Below are 10,189 nucleotides of genomic sequence, written 5' to 3'. Positions count from 1 at the left end.
ATTTTCTAGATCCATTCATCTAATGAGAGGCATCTGGGTTGGTTCCATATCTTACCTATTATAAATAATGTTTCCATAAACATAGTTGTGCTGGAAACTTTAGTATGGTCTTGTTTGTGATAATTTGGGTAAATGACCAAAAGTGGGTTTGCTGGGAAATAGGGGAGCTCTATGTGGAGTCTTTTGAGGAACCTCCATACTACTTTCCAAAGTGGTTGAACAAGTTTACACTCCCACTAACAATGCACTAAGATTCCCTTCTGTCCGCACGTCCTCCAGTATCTGTTGTTATTAGAATTCTTGATTATAGCCATTCTAACTGGGCTGAGGTGGTATCTCAATGTTGGGTTGATTTGCATTTCTTTTATAGCTAGAGAGGTTGAGCATTTCTTCATATGTCTATCAGCCATCCTTCTTTCCTCTTCAGAGTTTCCCTTTAAGTCTTTAGCCCACTTATTTATTGGGCAGTTGTTTCTCTGAGGATTTGTTGTTGGGGGATTTAATTTTTTGAGTTCCAGGTATATTTTAAATGAGACCCTTGTCCATTATATGGCTAATGAAGATCATCTCCCAATCCGTGGGCTTTCTATTGATCTTGCTAGCTATGTCCTTTGCCTTGCAGAAGCTCTGCAACACATGCACATGTGCGTGTGTGTACTCGCACATGCATGCACACATACCAAAACACAAATGAGTACTTCAATGTGAAGTTTATATTTTTTTATCTTGCTGTACTTTATTTCCCTGTATTAGTTCACAAATTAACAAAATCAGCTAAGGACATATTTACATAAAATTCATCATGTTTTTCTAAAATCAACTCTCTTTTTGGAAGCCTGCTTTTATTTGACACAAAAGTAAATTATTCAGGAAGTCAATTCATCACTTTCAAGTCTATAGTATTAGATGATTTTTTAGGTTCCTCCTAGCAATATGATTTTGTGAAATCCTGCATCAAGCAATATATTTCTTTCACTAGAAGAGAAACCTCTGTCAAACAATTAATAATAGCTTATTCTCCTCTTGGCATTCATCTGTAGTTTTATTTTCTTCATATATTTCATGATCTGTCTGTGTATGCCAAAGACTGCCATGAAAATATAAACACCCTTCTCAGCGGTTAGCATGTGTATACCATTCATAGATAATGAAATTGCTTTGGAATAAATAATGTTCACCCTGACTATCTTGAGAAAGAAGAATTGGTTTCTCATCACTTTAGGTAAGAACTTGAGGGAAAGAAACAAAAGGAAAAGTGAGGAACAACTCAACACATAGATTCAAATGAAATAAACAACCCAAGAAAACACAAATTAATTCATTACTCAAGAACCTGCAGGAAATGAAAGATTTAGAAAAAAAATCAGGTATGACAAGCTTATGAAATTCGTGACTACATGGGAGTGCAATGTTGTGAGGATAGTGGCAAAAGCCCAGACGGAACAGAAAGTTCTGTACACAATGCCATGCACCTGTTATTCTAAATTCCAGGTAGAATAACATCAAGTGGACTGAGGCCAAGTTCATACACAAGTAGGAAGCCATTTTCTAGCTGAAAAATAATCAGGATTACTTAGGGCTGGGGCATGACAAAGTGGTAAGAACACCTATTTAAGGGGAACAAAACACTCAATTCAAACTCTAATATTAGGGTTATTAAAGAAAAAAGCTATGATTTTAATAATTAGAACAATTGTAACACTTGAGTATTTGAGTGGGGAAAATCCATTAGAGAGATAGAATGAAACCACATTCCAATGGTCCTTTAGTGATAATGTTTAGTGGTACTTTAGGCAAAACAGAGTTACCTTGCAAATGAGCATGGATGTGCATTTGGGTGATGGAAATACTCTACTTACACAGGTGTAAATTAAATAGATTTTTTGGGGGTAGATTGTAGTTCTTGAACTAAGAGCCTGGGTGATGTCCATGAGCTTTTTCTCTCAAGGCTACCACTCTAATACTTTGATCCACAGTTCCAATTCTGATTTTCTGTTGGTTGTTTGGAGATAAGAGGCTCATGGACATTCCTGCCCAGGTTGGCTTCAAACCATGATAGTCAGATCTCAGCCTCCTGAGTCACCAGGATTCCAGGCATGAGCCGTCAATGTTTTTAATAATTTAGTAAATTGTATAGTTACAGAAGTTATAAATAATCATTGTAACCTGTGTATTATATGTGTATATGTATAGAACAAGACATACAGTTAGAAATATATTAACATATTTTTGCATCTGCAGTAGATTTATGAAATAATATTTCATTATAAAATAAAATGGAAACAAAAGTTAATAAGGAGCAAAACAAACGGAATTGTTATACATTTCTTTTTGTTGAATGGAATGTGAATTGTGAGAATCAGTTTGGGAAAACCATCACATTGCACATCATAAAGAAACACAATAAAAATCACAGTAAAAGATGTTAGAATTAACCACATGATAAAATAACAGGTAGAATTTGCCAAATGCTAATTGATTGTTTTTCCAAGTACATTACCTATGGTATCTAATTTAATCCTCACAATAATTCCATAAAGTGGAACTACTTACATTTTTAATTCTCAGACGATGATATTGAAGTCCTCAGAGTTGGAATTACTAGTACAACATTGCACACATGGTAAGTGTTAGCCTGAGGTTCATCTCCCACTGTATCAATTAACCTCATTCTATTTTATGACAAAAATACCAGCACTTAGTCTACTAATTCTAGGAAAATTACCCAGAATTATTGTGTACACTCATAATATTTCACTTTATCTTTGTTAGAAAATAGGGAACTGTAATATGAATACTCAAAGTTCATAATCAATGAATACCTCCCTGGTGAAAAGAACTGCTAAAGTATAACATTCTTGGTTTCTAGGTAAAAATAGCAGAAATCATATTCTATCCCTTCACTCAACACTGACTGCCTGGGGACCCTATCTTTGTTTAACACTGTCTTACTGAAAGAATGACCTCCCCAATTCCTGATGGAAACAGACTGCAGGTCTTATGGACCAATCATTTCCACATTGTAGCTCAATTAAGTTGTTTACCATTAGAAGGATTTTAATTGCTTTTTATACCCAACATTTTTTTTTTGTCGGTCCTGGGGCTTGAACTCTGGGCCTGGGCGCTGTCCCTTAGCTCTTCAGCTCAAGGCGAGCGCTCTACCACTTGAGCTACAGCACCACTTCCGGTTTTCTGGTGGTTTATTGGAGATAGGAGTCTCACGGTCTTTCCTGCCCGGGCTGGCTTTGAACCGCGATCCTCAGATCTCAACCTCCTGAGTAGCTAGGATTACAGGCGTGAGCCACCAGCGCCCAGCCTACCCAACATTTTGAGAGAAAGGTACTACTTTAAAATGCTATTAAAATAAGACATACAAAAATCACCTTTGAATCTAGATAAATATTTTACCTTTCATGTACCCAAAAATGCAGTCTGACCAATCATTAATGTTAGGAATGAGAGGATAAAAATCATAGACACCAAGACCTAAGTATGAATTAAAGCCTCTCCAACTTGTGAATACAATTGGTTTTAAAAGACATAAAGGGCTGGGAAGGTGGCTCAGTGGTAGAGCGCTTGCCTTGCATGCGTGAAGCCCTGGGTTTGATTCCTCAGCACCACATAAGCAAAAAGAAAAAAGCCGCAAGTGGCACTGTGGCTCAAGTCGAAGAGCACTATCCTTGAGCTGAAGAGCTCAGGGACAGAGCCCAGGCCCAGAGTTCAGGCCCCACTACCAGACCCCCTCCTCCCCCAAAAAAGACATAAATACTACTATATTTGTTCAAAATTTCTCATGATGCTGAAGATTCAATTGTAAACTGTTAACAGTTGAAAATAACTCATTTTCTTGGGAGTAGGAAACAAAACACAAGATTAATCCTAATCATTTCCAAAGACATTTATTTACACTACAAATTCACTCTTATAACTACAAAGATTCTAAAAATAACTGAATCATAGTGTCACAAAGGACATAATTTAAATTCATCATGTACATTCAAAGGACTACGCTAATAGAAAACAAAGTTATACTAATAATTAGCTCACCCAATTCACTTCCATTCTTTTATTCTATATCTTTCAGTTTCATAAGAACTGTCTTTTCATAAAATGATGCATAAAAAAAACCTATATCCCCACTTACATTTTCAGATTTTAACAATGTTTATTTCAGAAATGTCTTTAGCTGTGTAGTCAATGAACTGAAATAACACTAAAATATTCAACGGGTTTTCAGAAATTGCAAGACTCGCTCTGGAATGTTATTTCTATTGGAAAAGATATTCAAAAAGCCTTAATTGTTAAAGTTGTGATAGTTACTCCCACAAAAGAACTATTAATGAAGAAACCTTTGTATGTAAAATACAACTTCAAATGCATCCACAATCTGGAGGTGACACATGCTTTTTTTTTTTTGCAATGTGTATCTAACAAACATATCCACAATACTGATTTTCAGTCAATATGATGGGATATTCAAACCTAAAAAATACGGGATTTATTATCTTAGTGTGAATAGATATGATCTTACAAAGAAAGTTATTTTCAACAGAAATCCGGAAAGAGTTTAACCACCTTGAGTTTCACAGGAATAACCAGAGAGTAATACCTCTTTGGTCAAGTCAGTCAAACTCACTCCATGAGTATATCTTAAAAGTATAACCAATTTAAGAGGTCAAATACATATTTTGTACTGACAGTCATCTTACAGCAATAACTTACTACCCAAATATATGTGTATCTTATTGCCTAACATATACAAAGAGCTGAAAGTGATCTCTTTTATCTAACTTAATGTTGTAAATACTTTGATTATGATGATGTTATTATTTGACAAATAAAATGTAAAAAAGGGTGGTTCCACTGAAATGACAGGACGGAACACTGATAAATAACAACATTGCAACACAGCTCTTTTCAGCCTCACTCTGTCCTCATTGGCAAGCAACATTGCAAACGAACACACAAACACACACACACACATACATACACATGTGCGCACATGTACACACACATATACATGCATGTCAAATTCGGGGTTTATTGTACAAAAAAGTTCAAGTAAAATATTAGTGATTAGGAAAAATAATAATTTGCCTTTTTACAAAATAATACATAATCCAGTCACCATGGTTGTTACATTTTACCTGTCTCTTCACATGTGACCATTTAATTTATTTTTAGTTCATTCACTCATTCATTAGTTTGGTGCTAATACTAGAGCTTGAACTCAGGGCCTGGCTCTGTCTCAGAATTTGTTATTTATTTTGTTTTAGTTTTCTCAAGGCTAGCATTTTACTGCTTATAATACAACTCCATTTCAAGCTTCTGTGGTTGCTTTCAATTAATAATCTAATGGACTTTTTTTTCTTGGTCTGGTTTCAAAGCACAATCATCAGATTTCATCTTTCTGATTAGGTAGGATTAAAGACCTGAGCCACCCGTGTGGCTCCTACTTTTTCCTATACTTATGTAATGCACATACTTATATAGTAATTTAAAACTGAAAGCACAGAAGCAAGATGTACAGTGATGATATTGTCCTGTCAGAAATTCAAGTTAGTAATGTAAATTTCTTCTTAAGACCATACACAAAAATATTTAAGAAGAAATCTAATGGGGTGTGTGTATGTGTGTGTGTGTGTGTGTGTGTGTGTGTGTGTGTGTGTGTGTGTGTGTGTGTGTGCTGTTGCAATATGTTCCACATATAAGCACTGTTCAGGGGTGTCCAGACATTCACAGTTATTGGATGAATATCTGCCTTGAGATACCAACTCATGGACAAGGTCTAGGTGTCCACTCTAGGCTTCCCGATGAAGAGGGGTATACTCATCCTCATCCCTAGTATTCATATGAGTGGCCTTTTTGGAAAGTAGTGTCTGCACTGTAGTAAGCTGCAAGGCAAGCACTCTACACTGAGCCACCTTCCCAGCCCAAGGATTAAGATTCTTGTCTGTAATTTGGTCAAAGCTATGTCTCTTTATGTAGGCGACTAAAAATGTATTTACTAATTTCAAGTAAATACATAAATTCTATTTCCATCTCTTTTAAAAAATAAAAAATTGTTTGCTCTGTAATTGATTAGAAGCATGGATTTTGTGGCTAGCTAGGTCATTGCACATCTGTGTCTCTTTTCCTCTCTCTCTCTTTCATGATTGCTCCATAATTATCCTAATTTATTTTGCTTTTATATTTTTGATTGCATCATTTCACTTTCTGCTCTGCCATTTCCCAAAACAGCACCACATAAACAGAAAAATCCAGAAGTGGTGCTGTGGTTCAAGTGGTACAACGCTTGCCTTGATTTGAAGAGCTCAAGGACAGTGCCCAGGCCCAGAGGTCAGGCCCCACAAATAATTTAAAAAAAAAAAAAGAATCTAAATACTTGATAATTCTACTAACAGATCTGACTGAAATCAGTTGAATCACACTTTTCCTGTACAATGAAGGAACAGGTCCAGGCTAGGAAAGCAGCTAGAGAAGGCAGCCAGAATGTATCTGTGACAAAACTTTGTGGAAAATGGAATCGAGGATTACTTACTGGTGATTCACTTGCGCTTGAAGCATGATTCTGAACTATTGCTTGCTGATTCTGAACTATTGCTTTGATCATTATATTCTCCAAGAAGAAAAAGTGAAATTTAATTGGCAGCAAAGGACTACAAATACATTTTGACTTCTCATTAAGCATCTTCAATCATCAAAATCACCTGCAGACAATAGATAGGCCTATTTTTATATGAAAACAAGTGTCTTTAAAAAACAAGAATTTAGGTAGTCATACAAAGGACTTCTATTTTACTACTGCATTATACATTTTTTATAATGTTGAATACCAACATTAGAAAGCTACTAGAAAGCTCTTAAAGACCATATGTTGAATAGTGAGTTCTCTTACACTATAACATGGTATTTCCCAAATCATTTACATAGAAGGCATTGTTTCCTATTTTCTCATTCCTAGAATAAGCTGCACATGAAGACACCACTGGTCCTCATTTTCACTCTCTGCCTTTGAATACTGAGGAAAATCTTTCCTCTGCTCTCTATCCATTCACTACTCTCCAGTTAGAATAATTTAGAATAGTAAAAATGGAAAAAGAGAAAATAAATCATGGTGAAAATACATATGCAAAAAATTCACCAGTTTTTTTCTGACTAGTTCAACCAATGTGAACTATTGGGGAAATACATGGACATCTCATTCCCACTGACACTCAAATTCTGATGAAGACAAGGAACAAGATGAAAAAGTGAGTGAATTGCAAGAAAAAAATGGAGTAGGATCCAAGCAAATTTCTTCTTTGGGATGCCAAAATTTATTGGCTTTCTATGGTGCGGATACTACTTTCCAAAAAGGCCACCCAGATGAATACTAGGGATGAGGATGAGTATACCCCTCTTCATCGGTAAGCCTAGAGTGGACACTTAGACATTGTCCATGAGTTGGTAGCTCAAGGCAGATATTCATGCAATAACTCTGAATGGCTGGACACCCCTGCACAGTGCTTATATGTGGAATAATACCAGAGTGGCTTCTTTATTATTTCATCATGATGCAGATACCAATCCCCAAACTAAAGGGCTCTTGACCCCCTTGCATCTTGCTGCGGGAATAGAAATAGCAAAGATACTCTGTATCTCCTTCTGTTGAACCATTATATCAAACAAGGTCTGGAGAACAACTTGGAAGAAACTGTATTTGATATTGCCAAAAGGATAAGTATGTATCACTACTTCTTTGAAGTTATCAAAGGCTGTACAAATTGTTCTCCTAAGTCGTTATGGTTTGGTTAAGTTTCTTAAATTTCAAAAATGCCAGTCCATCTTTTGTGTCCCTACAAATTGTTTTTTCACAATACAAAGCATCAGCAATATCTTACTATAAAAATTCATGTATTCCATGGTATTCTTCCAAGTGAATTGCATGACTTTGATAACAAAATGTATTCAAGAGTTGTTTGTATACATCTATAATGATTCCTGCAGAGTTTGTGATTTTTTTAATCAGAAATAATTTTAACTTATCTGTTGTAATGAATAGTATAGAAACTAAAGATGTTCCGAGTGCATTTCTGAAAAAAGTATATCTATGTTTGTATAATGTCCATAATCTATTTCATTCATCCTAGATATAATACTTTGAATTCTACATTGTTATATCATGTATAGATTCATTAATAAATGTGATCTTTCAAATTGCATTCCATATAGAAGGAATTTAAGATTCCTTTTTTTACTAGGTTCTTATTTTATTTCTTTGGGATAAAATGGCAATGTTATCTAATTTCAAGTTTTTTAAAGGTTACCTTTCTAAGGTGAAAATTTAATACACTGATGTCAAACTAACCTTTAATTCTATGAATTACATGTATGTTACACTTGTATTTTTGTAATCAACTTTTTAATAACTTTTTTTCATTTCTTGCATCAGAAGAATGAAAAATATGGAATACTTCACAAATTTTCATATCATCCTTGTGCAAGTGCCATGTTAATCTCTGTATTGTTGTAATTTGGGTAGACCTGCTGCTGAAGCATGTAGCATACTCTAAATTTAAGTACGTAATGATATAATCTTTATAAAGGCATGTATCCATAGTTGCCTTTTTGTAACAAGGAACTCTTATTGTTCCTAAAAATGCTATTGATCTCATTTCTCTAAAAATCTGTGTATACTGGAAAAAACTTATATAGTTTGTTCGATTTCTCACATTTACAATTTTTTTGTCAATGACTATTTTGTCATTTTCATTTTAAATTTGATCATACTTTGAAACCTTTACAGATAAGTCCAAAGGTGGTGGCTTTTCAAGTACTTATTTATCAACTGAGTTAGCTTTGTGGAGCTAATGGACTCAAAGTAAGCCTTGCTTAAGAGCTACTTCTAACTTTCTGCAGCTTAAAATTTCCCAAATGAGGTCTTGCTGGGACAAATATCTACCTAAACCTTTACCCTTCTTCCATGTAGGAACAGACCAACCAGAATATCTTACCCTGACAGCATAGATTGTCTTACTGGAACAAAGCTAATCTTAGTTACAAGGGATCATAGAGAGAAGAACAGTTCAGACAGAATTGTTCAGAATGGAAGGTATTTTATCAAAACATAATTGTTAATTATACTTATCATTTCAAAAGTAGCTAAAGCCAAGAAAGTGAAAAAAATTGTTCATATGCATGATTACCTACTGTCCTGGCCTGTCTATCATCCAACCAAGCACGAACTTACACTTCTGACATTCTATCACCAAATATTTCCATAGCTCCTGGAGAAGTCCACATGTTTCTCCTCGATATTAGGCCTTAAATTGGTAATGTTTTAATCACAGTGTTTCCTCTTGCCTCTAGGCCGTAAATCTACAAATGGTAAAGCTTTAAGTCTAACTCTACCAAAAACTGAGGTAGAGGTAATGGAATAATACTTTAAAACAGAGTTGCCTTTGATTCCCTATACACAACACAACAATGCAAAACAATTTTTATATTATATATACTTATATATTTATATGTGCTGATTTTAAATTTCATAAAGTGAATCTTACTAGAATTGATAATTTGACAAATATATTGACATTTATTCCCATAAATAAATTGGAATATAAATAATTAGGTTTAGAATATATATTAGAATATAAAAAGTATTAATGCAATATCTTCGGTATAAACTTGTGATACCTTCTAAGTTTTCATGGTCTTCTGAATTCACATGGTAAAATAACAGTATTGTTTTCTGCTAATATATAAGGGATTTTATTCTGATGCTCTGTTTATTGTTTTAACTCGCTGGTCGCAAAGTGTTTTTCTCCATATTTCTGAAGCATTCTTACTGATTATACCCAAATTTTGCTGATATGATGTCTAAAAGCTATTATTTTTCTGCAGGACCCACGGGTCCTAGGATACCAGGTCCCAGTTATCTGCGTCATCAGATAACAAGGGCATGACTTCTCACATAGGCCCATGCAACATATCAACAGAAAATAATTGAAGACTCATCTCAATTTCTCATTTCCTATAATATTTCAGGGCCCCAATTCTTTACAAGAATTAGCAGTAATCAATTGTGAAATTCAAGGCAAGTTAAAATGAAAGATGAGATCACAAAATTTGAATGAAAGTACTGTAATTCAAACTTTCAGTTTACAGATGACCAGCCCATATGAGTGAACAAAATCACAAATGAACA

General features: G+C 34.6%; 1 pseudogene; it reads right to left on the bottom strand.

The window, feature by feature from the left end:
- Positions 1–8,441: 8,441 nt before the first annotated feature.
- Positions 8,442–8,541, bottom strand: LOC122096809 (annotated as a pseudogene).
- Positions 8,542–10,189: the final 1,648 nt, after the last annotated feature.

Source organism: Dipodomys spectabilis, unplaced genomic scaffold (assembly GCF_019054845.1).
Source record: "Dipodomys spectabilis isolate Male_0828 unplaced genomic scaffold, ASM1905484v1 ptg000391l, whole genome shotgun sequence".
Taxonomy (NCBI): Eukaryota; Metazoa; Chordata; class Mammalia; order Rodentia; family Heteromyidae; genus Dipodomys; species Dipodomys spectabilis.
Note: the sequence above shows the minus strand (reverse complement) of the source record. Positions and strands in the feature narration are given on the sequence as shown.